Here is a 12,289-nt window from a genome sequence, read left to right on the forward strand (position 1 = left end):
TATCATCCCCAGTCCTCAGGATTGGCAGAAAGAACTAACGGCACAATCAAAATCCAATTGGCAAAACTTTTAGAAGCATTTAATGTCTCATGGCCAAAAGCTCTTCAACTAGTACTTCTCAATCTTAGGTCTACACCTTTTGGTAAACATAAGCTGTCTCCTTTTGAAATAATAACAGGACAGCCTATGCAAGTAGATGAGGGAACGTATGAATAACCTTTACTTAAGGGAAATATACTGCATTATTGTCAGGGTCTTATTGAGACACTGCAAAGAAATGAAAGGCTGGTAGCTGATTCTTTTCACAGTGAGGTCGCAGGAGACCAAGACCTTAAGGATCGTGGACTACAACCTGGAGATTTTGTTTATTGGAAGAGACATCAAACAAAAGACCCTTTGCAGCCCCATTGGAAAGGAGCATACCAGGTACCCTTAGCCAATCCATGAACTACAAAGTTAAATGGCATAAACTCATGGATTCACATTTCTCATTTAAAAAAGACCCCTCCACTTGAGTGGATTTTGGTTCCTCTTTCTGACACCAGCTTCATCTGACTAAGACAAGCACCACCAAGCCAGGATAAGAAGAAGATGACATCAGGGTAGGCAACTCCCAGGACTTGGGACCAGGCCTGCATTCCTGCTTTTCCTCCATTTTATTATACCCGCTATTTTGGATAATGTTGGATCTACTTTTTATCCCCTCTGTTGCATCCCAAAGAAATATCATGGTTACCCAATAATCTAACTAATATAACCCCAAACGCAACTTTAGTTTGTTTAGTTTAGTGATGATTTGTATGAAATGTTTATGCCTCCATGGGCATACTCTAATATTCCTCTGACTTTTGGAACTATTTTTTGGGATATATATATTAAAAGGGGCCATTATTAGGGAAAATTTTTGAGAAACCACTACCTAATGCAAATCTAACTTGCATTGTATATAATACCTAACAAACTGACCATTGTGTATCGATAAACTTAGATGACCAACTATTAAGAAAAGTCCCTGGGAACAATGGAAGAAATTCAGCGGTTGCTTGTCCAGTATGTCAAAATATCCAATGTACTCATAAACCATGTTTTCGTGGATGGAATGGCCTAAAAAAATAAGAAAAAACAATGGATAACAGTTAAAACTTCCATTTTAAGGGTAAGCTAGTGGGTTCAACCCCTCCTAAGCTTAACCTTACTGTAAGATCAGGAAGATTATGGGAAGCCTTATGGCATCCAAACAAAATTATATGCAGGTGTTACTACTACCTGCTTAACATTAGTCTGTGCAACTCAACATTTTCAGCCCCAAAACCTTTATATTAATTGTACCAACACTGTTATCCTACAATGGCAACAAGATATTTGGTGGGTTAATCAGCACCGGCCCCAAAGAGCAAAATGAGCTTTAGGAGCTATAGGATCAGGGTTAGGTATTCTTGGACAGGCTGAATTTGCTTTTACTGAAGAAAGACATTTAGAAGAAAAAGTATTTTAACAGAAAAGGGTAAATTGGAGGGCCTATTATTACAGGAGGAAGGTAAAGGATGGAAATCTGCTTGGGCTGATAATCTAGTACTAACAAAGTGGTTAAAACAAACTGAACGTATTATGGCAGAAAATGCCCATACCTGACAATGGGAAAGAGCATGTACTTTAACTCAACAAGGGCTTTTAGACTTGCTAATCCAAATAGAATCTGAAGTAGCAATGGACCAACGACCTTCCCTTCTCATGGCAGAAGCCCAAAATGTACATCTATGGAAATTATATAGCCCTCTTAACTTACGAAAATTTGTCAAGTGTTCCTGTAATTCATGTGAATGTTTAATCACAGCTTTAGTGCCTAAACTTACAGTAAGCCACACCTATTATGTTGTCCAATTGTAGGAATAGGGACCATTTTGAATTCTACCAGAATTCTCCCTATTGGGGGCAGATGGGCCTTATTATCAAATAATTTTCACTGGACCCCTATATTCACGCAGATGTGCGAATTCCATCAAGATGTATGGCTATGCCCTGAACAAGAAAGGAACCCCGAATTTACTACTACTTGGCTTATAACAACCATAGCCATACAGGCAAATATGGTATATGGGTGATAAACAAATGGCAAGCAATAGGATATATTGGAGTATATGAGGAAGCAATTTGGTGTAAAACTAACTTGGCCTAAACTTGTTTTTCCCAAAAGGGCCTGACGTGGCCATTGAGCATGTATTGTATATTTGCTTTAAGCATTTGCTATATTCCAAAGTCAAGAACAAATGCCCTTAAGATGAAGATGCAACTTCCCCCACATTGGCATTTCCTTACATATAAGCATCTCTCCCTAAACTAGGAATTGATGGCTGCGATCACCCTGTGACCACCCAGCTGAAGACAACAGACCTGCTACCTGCTGTGTCCATCAATTGCTGTGCTGACAGGGCAATCTCATGACTATTGTAAAAGGGATGTTTCCATCACATGTGATACATGCTCTTTGACTGTATATAACCACTCCGTACACCCCCACTTCTTTGAAATGTTCCATTCCTTTGTGGAAGGACTCTTTCAGGCTATATGGGCCTCAAATCTGGCTCCTAATGAGCTGACCCCAATTTTGATTTATAGATTTGTTATGGATTATTTGCATTGGCATGGTAAAAGGGAAATTATGTTGGGAAGGTTTAAAAAACATCTCTGTTATTCTTTCTGACCTGTATTGTAATCAAAGTATCTTTTATCATAGCTTTACTGTTATGTGGTATAATATTGGCTTTAATAACCAAATAGAATTGCCTAGCTTTAGTAAGACCTATACTAATATTGATAGTGATGATCAAATGTTTTGGGAAATAGAAATACATCCACCACAAGATGTAATTTCAATAGAATTGAATTGGCCTGAAAACTCATTACAGGTAGCAACTGAAGATCTTATTACTATATTAAACCAGTCTGCCCAAACTTATAATAAATTACACATAACAATGAATAAAGGAAGCAAACAAATACTTAAGTTAGTGCAAAATTACTAAGATACCCGAAACATTTTTTGACTTCTTGTCTCTTGAAATCTGTGCCTACTCTTCATTGGCTACTCCAAATATTATTGATTGGTTTCTTCTTATTGTTACTATATCTATTCTATAAGTGTTATAAACAATGTGATCATAAAAAGTCATGTAAAAGCACACGTACAATATTTGTGTGACAATTTGATTTAATTGATAATATGTATAACCTGTAAAGTACTTCCCCCATCAACCTATACCTCTATGCTTGTCCACTATATCTGGCTATTACCCAGAACCTTCCCGCCAATGTAGACAACTAGATAAATCAGTAAGATTAAAGCCTAGTACTGAGGGACATAATGGACCCAGGGCAGGCAGCAGCCACCTGGCATGGAGGGATGATAACTTGATCATCAATGCTTCCTATCAAAAGATTATCAATCGAAAGGGGCAAATGTTAGGCTGGCCCTGTGGCCTAGTGGTTAAGTTTGTGTGCTCCACCTTGGTGGCCCAGTTTTGGTTTCCAGGCGCAGACCTATCAGCCATGCTGTGGCAGCGACACACATACAAAATAAAGGAAGATTGGTACAGATCTTAGTTCAGTGTCAATCTTCTTCAGCAAAAAAAAAAAAAAAAAAAGGAGGAGGGGAAGGTTATAAGCACTTTTTACATATTGAAGTTTGAAGTATATGGGGAAGCTATTTTAGTTTAAATATGATTTGGCCTGAACTGTCTGTAAACTAAAGAAGTCTGACTTATGGCCTGTCAATCATACATTGTACATCTGCTTTAACATCTGCTTTAACCATTAAAGGTAAACGTTTCCCAAAGCAAAGAATGTGCTCTTTGAAGAGAAGAATGAATACCTCCTTTCCTATGATGCCAATACCAGTTCTCCTTTGAATATAAGTTCCCTTCCCCAAACGCCAGGCTCATGTTGACCTGCTGTATACAAGCTAATCTGTAACTAAAAATCTCCTTGAAACTTTGAAAAATAAGTATCCTTGGCACGTTTGACATAGGGTCTTTGTTCTTAAAAGGTGTAAAAATTATGCTGAAAACCCTACTTCTCCAGAGTGCTTTCTTCCTTTGTGGAGGCTGCATTCCCAGGCTAGTCCTCAGCTTGGCTCAAATAAAACTCCCTTTCTTACCAATAGAGTGGTTATTGGTTATTTGCTTTGACAATGAGTTACCAATTGCCCTACTGTTCAAGTCTTCATGAAAGTTTCCTTTACTTCCTATCTTCACTGAAACTTCTCTGAAGATATGGTTTCACCCGGAGCCACTTTGAGAGGAAGTTTCACATTTTCTATGAACCTCAGAGTTGGGAGATGCGGTTTGCATTCTCTTCACTCACTGCCAGTACTCTGTGTAGACGATCTCGTGTCTCCAAGCCTCAAGCTCTCCTGTCTTCAACTTCTCCTCTATTACAAAACCCCACTTCTGGTCACTCCCCTCAATCACAGCATCTTTGTTCTTCTTCCCTTCCTGAAGTCCTCCTATCTTCCTGAGTAACTCCAATGTCTATGTGGATGGCTTGTGTCCTACCTCATCAACCTGTAGAACCTTGTCTCTATAGGCTTCTCCCTTCACGGTCACACCCAGCACTTGAGGTCACCTAAGAACATCTGACATCATAGATCGGAACTTCCCACTCTGAGGAAAAGGCCTCTCTAAAACTATGAAAACCAAGAAGCCATAGGAAAAAAAGACTGAAAAATAACAAGCTGGGGAAAATATTTGCAAATCAATTCACAAAGAGTTGTTCTTTTCAACTAGGAGCTCATATAAATCAATAAAAAATAACCCAGTAAAAAATGAACAATTCACAGAAAAGTCAATACAAATGCATCTTTCAAAAAAACTGCGCTCAACCTCACACATAATAAGAGAAACACAAATTTAAAACTATGATGGGACACTGCTTTCTCACTCACCAAATCAGGAAAGATCAAAACATTTAAGAATATGCGCGGTGAGGATACATATGAGGAAATAGACACTTTCAAAACTACTAAAAGCATAAGTTGCCCTCTGGGGAGGGCAATATGGCAATATCTATCACTACTACAATGCATGGCTCCTTTGACCCAGAAATTCCACTTCTAGAAATATATGTATGTATGTATATGTGTGTACATGCAATGTATATGTTTAAATATGTAAAACCGCTATATTCTATGCAGCTATTAAGAAAGAAAGAGAAAGCTTAGAATTTCTATATTTAAGATAAAAAAAGAAAAGAAAGTAAGTGCAGGACAGGCAGTTAAATGACACAATTTGTGTAAAAATAATTTAAAACCACACATATACAAGTACGTGTACGTATAGAAAATGCTTCTATAATGCATAGACTACTTCTGGGAATAAACAGAGAAGCTGGTGACTGTATTTGTCTCTGAGGAGGAGAGCTGAGTAGCAGGAACAGTTGGGAGGGAGACTATCCCTTAGGGTCTCAGCAGAAAACTGAAGGCACATTCAAACTGGGTATTTTGAGGAGCATTTAATAAAAGACTATTTACAAAAGTGCAGAACCGCAAGGCTAGCAACAGCAGGAAGCCACTACCATCCCTCCTGCTGAAGGAAAAATGTGTGGACTTAATTCCTGAAACCCACAGAGAAAGCAATGTGGAGAGAGCTGCCTGATAGGAGCCATGGCTAGGGCGACACTGCAAGAAAAGATACTAAACATTAATCATCCCTTCCTTACTCTACTTCTGGCCTCCAATCTCCACCATGGGGCAAACTCCATGTGGGCAGTTTCAGCGTGGACAACCAGAAGCCATAGTGCAAGGAAGTCATTGATGTCCTTCATGCAGGTCAACCCCTGGGGCAAGGAGCAGAGTGAAGAGTTAGAGTACAAGAGGAGGCCAGGGGAGAATATTGGGCATATATACTGTTCATTGCATTCTTATTTGTAGCTTTTGAATTCTGTACTGTGTTCATATATTTATATTAAAAATAAATTACATGGATGCTTTTTTAAAAGGATAGAGAAATATTTATTTCCCCCTCCAACTATCAGCTTTGCTTTCCTCTTTCATGGGCAAATTGGTTTCAGGTGTTATCTGCACTTACCATCCTTCCCTTCATTTTTCAAGCCTAGTTTCTGCTCACTTGACACTTGAATGTGCTCTCCTGCCAAGGTCAGTGATGTTTGTGCTGCTAGCTAAATTTTTTTACTTGGCTTTTTGGGAGTATATGACACTGTTGATCCCACCTCACATTTTCTTGAGACACCCTCTTCCCTTGGCTTCTGCAGCCCCCGAACCCTGTCTGGCCTCCCTCCTGGACTTCTTTCTCCATCTCAGTTTTCTGGATGTGTTGCTGTACAAAGGGCACGATCTGCTTGCCTCAAGACAAAAAGCCAATCCGTTGAGAAGGCAATGTGGTGGCAGAGAAAGGGTATTTGTTAAGCGATGAGATAGCAAATCAGAATATGGAGGACTAGGGTCCTAAAGAAACATCTTAAGGGTGGCACAGAATCTTGAGGCAGTTATACAGGCCAGTGGGTTATAGGGGAGGGGGTTAGGAATGTTGACCCTCTGGCGTTACAGACTGGGAGTCACCATACCAGATCTTTCAGTTGTTGTGGCTCTCAGCATCGAATCTCTGTCCAGGCTTCATCACATTCCTAGGGAACTCAAAAGAACAAAGTTATCATCTTATCACAGCTGGGAGGTACATACACAAGCAGGGGCTATAAAGTCTGCAGAGCATGTATATCTCTTGGAGGTGCATATCCAGCTGGGTTAGTTCATTAGAAGTCATTCAAAGTTGCAGTATTGTTTCATTTCTACAATATCCCTTCCCTTATGTCAACCTTGTGTTGAGCTGCCATCAGATGGGCCTCTCTTCCTCTGGCCATCCTCTAAATGTGGTGTTCTCAGGGTTCTGTCCTTGGCCCTTCTCTCCCCTAACATAGTATTAACCCTCACATTCTTATGTCTACTCCCTCTAATGACCCCAGCCATCTCAACCCCAGGCCCAAATCTCTTTGCTAAAGTACACACACTCGGTTGCCATTGGGTGTCTCCATTTGGACATTCTATAGGCTGGCTGTTATGCAAGGAATTGTGTCCTCCTGAAATCCATATGTTGAAATCCTAACCCCCAGTAGTACCTCAACGTGTGACTGTATGTGGAGATAGGGCCTTCAAAGAGGTAATTAAGGTAAAATGAGGTCACTAGGGTGGTCCTAATCCAATATGACTGGGGTCTTTATAAGAAGAGGAGATTAGGACACAGATGTACAGAGGAGAGACCATGTAAAGACACAGGGAGATGATGGCCATTAACAAGCAGCTCAGAAGAAATCAATCTTCCCAACGCGTTGATCTCAGATATCTAGCCTCCAGAACTAGCCTCCAGAAGGGAGGAAATAAATTCCTGTTGTTTAAGCCACTCAGTCTGTGGTACTTTGTTATGGTAGATCTAGCAAACTAATGTACTGCAAGCTCAAAATCTCCCAAACCCTTCTCATGACCCACTTTCTCAATTGCCCCTCACTTGTCTGAGCCTAGTTATTATTTGCATAACTTTTCTCAGCATCAAGTCAATCTTGCAGGAAATGTTTCTTTTTGAGGAAGACTAGCCCTGAGCTAACATCTGCCAATCTTCCTCTTTTTGCTGAGGAAGACTGGCCCTGAGCTAACATCCATGCCCATCTTCCTCTAGTTTATATGTGGGATGCCTACCACAGCATGGCTTGCCAAGCAGTGCAATGTCCACACCCAGGATAGGAACCGGCAAACCCCAGGCTGTCAAAGTGGAATGTGCGTACTTAACTGCTGCGCCACCGGCCCAGCCCCAGGAAATGTTTTCTGAGAGTTGCATAATGATTTATAAAATACTCAAGTCCAGTAGATCGGAAAGTAGATGGTTACCTTATGATGACTTACTGGCTTCCAGCTATAATGTTGGCTAGGATTCAGGATAACTGGGTAGAGTAGTGTTAGATTTCTTCCCCATAAGTCAAGCCAAGAAAAGAGAAGTTTTACAATAACCATCAGGGTAACATTGTTTATTCTTTGAATAATACAGAGATATTGTAATAAAATAGCATATTAAATTTCATTGTGTAAAATCAGCAATAGTGCCAACATCACATCCACTTCTTACCATGGCAGCAAGGTCTTAAATCTCTTAACCTGTATTTTGAAACAGGAAGTTTAACATTCTTGTGAAAATTTTTTATAGGATAAATGAACTTTTTAAAATATTTCACTCATTTGTTTATATTCTTTGCGTTGGCACCTGAAAAAGGTGCCATGATATCACCAATCCCCCAGGATTCTCTGTCTTCTCCTCCTTTACCTCCTAACCTCCCACTCCCATCCCTCCTGCCTTGTGGCTTCCTTCGTCAGCTCCCAGCACTTGGGCATCAGATCAACCTCTTAGAAAGGATATGCATTACTCTATTCTAATTGTTCTTCTTAAGTCTGGATTCATTTTCTTTCCATTTCTGATTCTATTGCTGTCCCAACTGATTTATCCATATGTCTGGTGTCCAAACCCATCAAGAATGGTGACTGGATTGGTTTGATTAGGAACCGTCCAACATGGGGTGTCCCCTTTGGGCAGAGTTTTTGATCCTCCTCGTAAGCTAGTGGTCTAGACTACTGTTAATCAAAGCATGGTCTGGTCTCACCTGGAAGCTTGTTAGAAATGCAGACATTCAGACCCCACCCCAGATCTCCTGAGCCAGAATTTGCATGTTAACAAGATCCCCAGTGATTCACAAGCACAATAATATTTGAGAAGCACTGATCTAATTATCCGTTATTTGATCATCATGGCAGAGCTCCAGTTGATAGATATGCAAAGTTTGGGAAGCAGTGATTTAGTTGTCCCTTGCCATATCATCATGGCCAGGCTGCAAAGTCATGTGACACAGCATAGCAGTGTCTGCATAAGGAACTGTCTGATCCACCTGTCTCAAAAGGTGACAGTATAACCCGCAGGTGTTTGAAGATTTGTAGACAGTGGATTTAGACATGGTTCAGAATTGAGCCGCAGACTGATGGCATAAAGAAGGAATACCATGGACAGCGCTCTAGCACTACTTGGTGTCAGCGACGTCACAGGTGGTGGACAGCCCAAAGGGCTGCTGGCCGAGACACACTGGGTTTGAATCCTGACTCTTTCATTACCTCAGTAACTGAGCCTCAGTTTCCTCATTTATAAAATAGGGATGATAATAATTATCTAATACAAATTGTTTTGAAAAGTTACTGAAAAAACATATCACTAGACAGATGTTCAATAAATATTAGTCCCTTCCCTTTTCTTATCTTGTAATACCTCAATTGTTAACAAAACAAACTCCTTGAAAAAGAAAAAAACACAAGATCTCTCTAGCTTGAAGCTAATGTCCATGGTTATGAGGCCAAAGCTGCCAGAATTGGTGGTGATGGTGGGATGGGTGGAGTAAAGAAGCCCACTCTGGCTCCCAACGCCTTTATACCATCTCACTAACTGAAGGAGCCCCAGGAGGGGAGCTGGAGGGCAGACATGCTCACTTCCCTACACCTTCACCCTGAAGGATGTGGGTCCTGCACAGTCACTGGGGGTCGAGCCTGGGATCTGGCTTACACAGGGGACTGTGAGGAGCCATTCTTTGAAGAGCCAGTCTCCTCGGCTCCTCTGTTAACCCAGCTCTGTTCCCTTCCCTCTGGCTGTTAATTACACCATCACCACTCCTCAGGGGCTGAGTCCTGCCCTTGAGCCATAGTCTCCCTTCTCTCTGTGGCTGGACTGCGCCCTTTTGTGGAGCAGCTTTTCCACGGAGGACTCAGTCAGATCTTTCATGAAGATTTGGCCAATGCTGGCAACGCTGCTGTGCCTTCGCAGCTGTGGCTGCTTCCTTGTCCCCAAAGCTTTGTTCTGATGCTCTCATACCAAACTTTTCCTTTTCTTTAGATTTTATTTTTCCTTTTTCTCCCCAAAGCCCTCCAGTACATAGTTGTATACTTTTAGCTGTGTGTCCTTCTAGTTGTGGCACGTGGGATGCCACCTCAGCATGGCTTGATGAGCGGTGCCATGTCCTCCCCCAGGATCCAAACCGGGGAAACCCTGGGCCACCGAAGTGGAGCGGGACTTATCCACTCGGCCACAGGCTGGCCCCTCTCATACCAAACTTTTGCCTGACTCTCAGGCCTGTTGACTCTTCGGAGACTACACTGCCTCCTTTCACCTTCATACAAGCCAGAGTTCTAATAATCTCTCTTCCATGCCATGGGTCTAAAAGCTAAAATTTAATTTGCATCAGATTGTTTAAGATTATATTTTAACTTCTCTCACGGGATCTTATTTTACCTATGATTGCTTCTTAAAGATGTTCACTTCAGAGTATCTCTGAAAATTTAACCCACATTTGAACCAAATTCCAGATAATGCGCACTGATTATTCGATAGTCCCAGGAACCAGCAGCGGGCCACTGGCCTCCAGGAGTGGGCAGGGCAGGTCTGCCTACCAGAGTGCTTGTGAGAGGGGAACGCAGTAGGTGGCTCTCTGGGATCAAAATATAAACTTCGTCTGGTTTCTAACTTGTTTTCTGGGCATAGGGTTTGTCGGTACGGATTCTCCCTTTCACCTTCTATTTTCCTCCACTCAAGGTAATTTATGCCCATCGCCATGGCTGGACCCAGACACTCGGGCACGTAATTTGGTACCAGATGTCGAACTGATATTCTTTAAATATTGGCTCAACATTTAATGAGAGCAAACGCTGAGTGCTCTGTGGGAAGGACGTGGAAGAAGAATGGAGATTCACTGGTGCCAGTGCTCCTTGTCTCCTCTCGCACAGAGCATTTGTGCTCTGAGCCCAAACTTGCCTACTCTGCTTCCTATGCACCAGGCCTTCCTGACCCGTCTTCCTGGAAGACAGTCAGGTGACCACTGCAGTCACTCCAACAGGCCCTTGGGTTCCACTGCTTACAACCTGCTCATGGAAGGTCCACTTCCAACCACACACACTTCCTCCTGAGAGGTCACATAAATGTATACGGTGGTGTTTGGGACCCTCCGGCTAGCCCCTCCTTTTATGTCAGTTGGGGCTGGTATTTTATTAACAATATGTCTGCACTCACTGTCTCCTCTAAGGGACTGGTGTGGTAGGGGAAGTAGAAAGGAAGGGGGAGTCCCTTGAACCCCAATCTCTACTCTCTCAGCAAAAGTCTGGAGGGTTCCTGCCTCCATCCTTTCACCTTAAGAGTGATAAACCCCCCCCCCCCCCCCCGCCAGTGGAATTTTTTTCTGTTCCTTCAAACAAATTTAAGCTATCTACGCTCTTGCTAAAATTTGTGTGCACATCATAAACTTCTATGAAACACGGTCCTATTCTTTGTGCTTATAAACTTTTAAAAATAAAGTTAAGGAAAAAAAATTCATCTCTTCCATACACAAACACACACATACGTTTGACAGATTTTCTGCACCAAAGAGGAAAGGAAAAACACCTCCCCGCCTCCCCCCTCCCCATCAGCGAGTTCCCTGATAATGATTTCCAAGGGGAAAGACTCGAGCTCGTTATGTCAGAGGGGACATCTCTCTAGAGAACATTTTTGTTGTTTGTCAAACCAGACATGTCCTCTCCGTGGGCACATGGTCAAGACCTAGGCAATTGTGTAACGCACCAAGAGAGTTGTTATAAGTTGTGCACATACTCAGCGCCTTCCTGACCGCCAGAACAACCTAATTCCGGACCTTCCTCCGGGCCCGGCTCCCAGCGCCGCGAGGGGCGTCTCCGGCCCGCAGCCCCGCGCCGCCCCAGGTGAGTCCTGCGCGCTCCCGCTCGCGGGCCGCGGGAGGGGCTGGGGCGGAGGCGGAGGCGGAGGGCGGGCTGGGGGTTGGCGGGGCTTGGGGGACGCAGATCCGGGCCCTGCCTGTCGCTTCCTCCCAGGGGAGCCGCATTTCCAGCCGGCTCCGCAGCCCCAGCCCCGGCGCGCCGAGCCGTTCCGGGCCGTGCCGCCTGGAGGCGCGGAGGCCGCCGGCGCGCCCAGCCCTGCAGCTCCGGCCGGGGCGGAGGCCGCCGGACCGCGGAGATGCGGGGCGGGGGCAGGGCGCGGGGTAGGTGACTTTATCGCGCCTCTGGTTCCCTGCCCCGGGGAGCAATGACATCACGCGGCCTTCTCCAGGCGCCGACACAAAGAGCGGCGCGGAGAGGCCGCTGCGGGGGGAGCCGGCGGCCGCCGCTGCCGCCCCGGGCCCGGGGGCCCCGCCGGCCAGGCCTGCCGTCCTCGGCCCGCGCCCTTCCTCCTCCTCCTCCGCCGCCGCCGCCGCCGCC

At 43.8% G+C, this 12,289-nt stretch overlaps 1 protein-coding gene across 1 annotated transcript in view; it reads left to right on the forward strand.

Annotated features, from left to right (window-relative positions):
* Nucleotides 1–11,946: 11,946 nt before the first annotated feature.
* FAXC (failed axon connections homolog, metaxin like GST domain containing) overlaps nt 11,947–12,289 on the forward strand; it is a 65,599-nt gene continuing 65,256 nt past the window's right edge. The window contains exon 1 of the mRNA XM_046677583.1: nt 11,947–12,072. The gene's annotated coding sequence lies outside the window, so the exon portion shown is untranslated. The remainder of the gene's footprint in view (nt 12,073–12,289) is intronic.

Source organism: Equus quagga, chromosome 11, assembly GCF_021613505.1.
Source record: "Equus quagga isolate Etosha38 chromosome 11, UCLA_HA_Equagga_1.0, whole genome shotgun sequence".
Lineage (NCBI taxonomy): Eukaryota > Metazoa > Chordata > Mammalia > Perissodactyla > Equidae > Equus > Equus quagga.